Source organism: Sminthopsis crassicaudata, chromosome 5 (assembly GCF_048593235.1).
Source record: "Sminthopsis crassicaudata isolate SCR6 chromosome 5, ASM4859323v1, whole genome shotgun sequence".
Classification (NCBI taxonomy): domain Eukaryota; kingdom Metazoa; phylum Chordata; class Mammalia; order Dasyuromorphia; family Dasyuridae; genus Sminthopsis; species Sminthopsis crassicaudata.
Genome location: NC_133621.1, coordinates 58,054,785 through 58,057,843, shown reverse-complemented (window position 1 = coordinate 58,057,843; position 3,059 = coordinate 58,054,785). Strand labels below are relative to the sequence as shown.

General features: G+C 48.9%; 1 long non-coding RNA gene across 1 annotated transcript; it reads right to left on the bottom strand.

The window, feature by feature from the left end:
* Positions 1-270: 270 nt before the first annotated feature.
* Positions 271-1,977, bottom strand: LOC141542469 (uncharacterized). The gene is made up of 2 exons (XR_012482168.1): positions 1,309-1,977; positions 271-932 (listed from the first exon to the last, which is right to left on the bottom strand). It is a non-coding gene; the product is annotated as an uncharacterized LOC141542469 (long non-coding RNA).
* Between the last annotated feature and the right edge of the window lie 1,082 nt (positions 1,978-3,059).

Here is a 3,059-nt window from a genome sequence, read left to right as displayed (position 1 = left end):
CCTTCACCTTGATCCATCACCGCGTGCAATGAAAACGCGCGCGTTCGAGATTGTGTGTGCGGTGTCCAGGAGGATGGGGGTGTGTGGGGGGCCGGGGGAGGAGACCAGAGAGAGGGACGACGTTCTGACTTTTTTTCTTTCTTTTTTTTTTTTGCAGTCAGTGCCAGGGACAGATGTGTAATTTAAGTGATGACTCTAGAACTACGCTGTATTTGTTAACAGGACCGGGGGAATGTGTGTTTTTGTGTGTATTTCTGCACGAAGTCCAAATCAACTTTTGAAACCTGTTTATTCAATGGATCTAGTTGTCACTTTTCCACAGAGCCGCCAAGAGACCTGCTATTTCAGTTGATCAGTGCTCGCTCTCCTCCCGCCTCCCTTTTCCTCTCCCCTCCCCCTTTCCTTCCACTTAACTCCAAGATCCCTTCACAGAACTTAAGAAATTAAGCATAATACAAATTGGAACTGTAATTAAGAAAACAATTGCGAAGAGTCCTTGGGGTCTCGATACAAGGGTGGAGGTGGAGGTGGGGGAGCCAGAGGGACAGAGGCGCGGCACCCTTTAGTAGTCGGCTTCCTCAGTCCCCGAAACCGGCTTCCCGATTCCCCTCTCACAGGAGGTCACGGTGGTGGCCGCTCTGAGAGCCAGGTGTCAACCACACAGTTCATTCACCCTCAGCCTTCTCCCGAGGGATGCTGCAGGGATCCGCTGCCTTTGGGTTTGGCTGCTAAGAGCTAGAGGTGAGGTTCATGTTTGTGTGCCTCCCGGGGGCCGGTTCTAAGGTTTCAGTACTCAGGCTGCCCTCTGTTCCAGAAGCGCCCCCTCCCCCACCCTCCACGGGATATCGTCTTTTTCCAGCGGTTAGGGCCTTAGTCCGGAAGGTCTGAAACTCGTCCTTGGAGGACCAAGAGATATGAGCCTCTAACAGTTCCTGCGAGGAAAAGCAGAGATAGACTAAGCATCGAGCTTCCCCTTCCCCTCCCCCTTCCCCAAGTCTTCCTGAATCCATCCACTTCTGCCTCTGGGTCGAGCTTTGAAAGGGGACAGCAGAGAAGAGCGGGGGGAAAGGACCTGTTTCCCAGACCCAAGAAAGGCTGGGCCGGAGTGGGGGTGAGGGGCAGGGAGCGGGAGGCGGAGAAGAAAGAACAAAATAAAATAAAACCACCAAACAAAAAAATCCCCCAAACCAAAAACAAAATCCTCAGGAGATGGGGGAGGGGGGGTCTCAGGAGCTGGCAAAATTCAGAGCAGAAAGGAAAGACAAAAACGGGGAGGGGGAGGGAGAGGGTGAAAAAAGGCAGTGGTACCCCTTCTGAATGTTGCAGTGGAACCTCTTTTCCCAGGTAAAGCCACACTCAGCAGCTCCCAATAACGTGAACAAAGAGGTTGGGAAACGCGATCCAGGCTGGGTAGGGGAATGGTGGCGGGCAGAAGGAAGCGAGGGCAGAGATGGGGGTGGGGAAAAGGCAACACCCCATATTTTCTCCCTCAGCAAAATGATTTTAATCCCCTCCCCCAAACTCCTCACAGAGGCACCGTGCAGCTACAAAACAAGGGAAGACTTGGATTTCTTATTTAAGTGCTGCATGGCCTCTTCCCTCCCCCTTCTTCCCCGCCCCCCTCGGGGGAGATTGCTGGAGACTGAGCCCGGCTCCAGAAGCGTGCTTAGCAATTAACGCGCAAGCTTAGCGGGCTGAGTCGGAAACACGGGGCAGCACCTCCCCCTACAGGTGGAAGGCGCATCTGCAGCCATTTTCTACTCGACCTCTCCTTTAAAGAGGGAGACTTTCTTAAGGTGGAACGGATTTTCCCGAGAACCTTCCCTTTTTTTCTTTTCCCACTGGCGAGCAGCCCAGCCCGCAGCTCCTTCAGTATTTCTCTTTTTACGTGTCTGCACACAACCTTTCCTCTGAGCTGTCGGCCAGGAACATTCATATTTTTCAGAAGCTAAACTTAATTTTTTCATGCAAGACACCATCACTACCTGTAGAGCCTAGCTTGAGGATGCGCAGACATCGATTTGGATAATCACAATAATTGGCTGCCCGAAGTCTTCCAGTCAATCGTTAGGGTTGAAATAGCGATGCATCGTTTTTCTTTAGGTTGAATACAAATTTGTTTGTTTGTTTTTAGAAAAGAAGGAAGAAAGAGGGAAGAGAGAGGGAAGAGAGAGGGAAGAGAGAGGGAAGAGAGAGAGAGAGAGAGAGAGAGAGAGAGAGAGAGAGAGAGAGAGAGAGAGAGAGAGAGAGAGAGAGAGAGAGAGAGAGAGAGAGAGAGAGAGAGAGAGAGAGAGAGAGAGAGAGAGAGACCTTGAAAGTAGAAAAGTGTTAATTACTAATCACATTCTGGAAGACATATCTTCTCTCGTTAAACTTCCAGGTGGGAAATACGGGGATGGTCCCCTCTCCAGTTACCTAGTAATTCCCATTTCCCCTTTATATTCTTCAGTAGCTCACTGCCTGTAAGAGTGGGAGGTAGAGGTAGTTGAAGCTTGAGGAGGTTTGAGCCTTGCTCCTTCCTACCACTTAGCTGGACACAACTTGTGGCCCTCCGCTGCGGGTCAACACAGGAACTAAAGCCCCAGTATCCCACCAGGGATGTTTTTTTTTTCCCTTTTTTTAAAGCTTTCCTTTCCTTTCTTTAGCCTTCCTTTCTTTTAACTTTTCTTTTTAGCTTTCCTTTTTTGTGTGAATGTGCCAAAAGAATTTGTAACCATACAGTCTAAAACGGAGAATTGGAAGATCCATTGAACAAACTTTTAAAAAATATATTTTGAAAAAGAATAAATGTATATCTCTGAGTGTATTGTGGAAAGCCATCGGCTCCCGAAAAGAAATACCCTTATCTCCTATAATAGTTCTAGGGGAAAAACAATTAGATTGGAGCTCAAGAAAGCAGCGGGAAACGAAACGAAACAAAGCAAAACAAACTAAAAATCCATTTCAATTCCGGCGCTATTTCGAGGAATTTCCTTTCCTCTCCTCTCCTTTCACTGAGTCACTTCTCTCTTCCTTGCTCCCCTCCCCCATCTCTCATGGGGAAGGGAAGGAGGTCCATG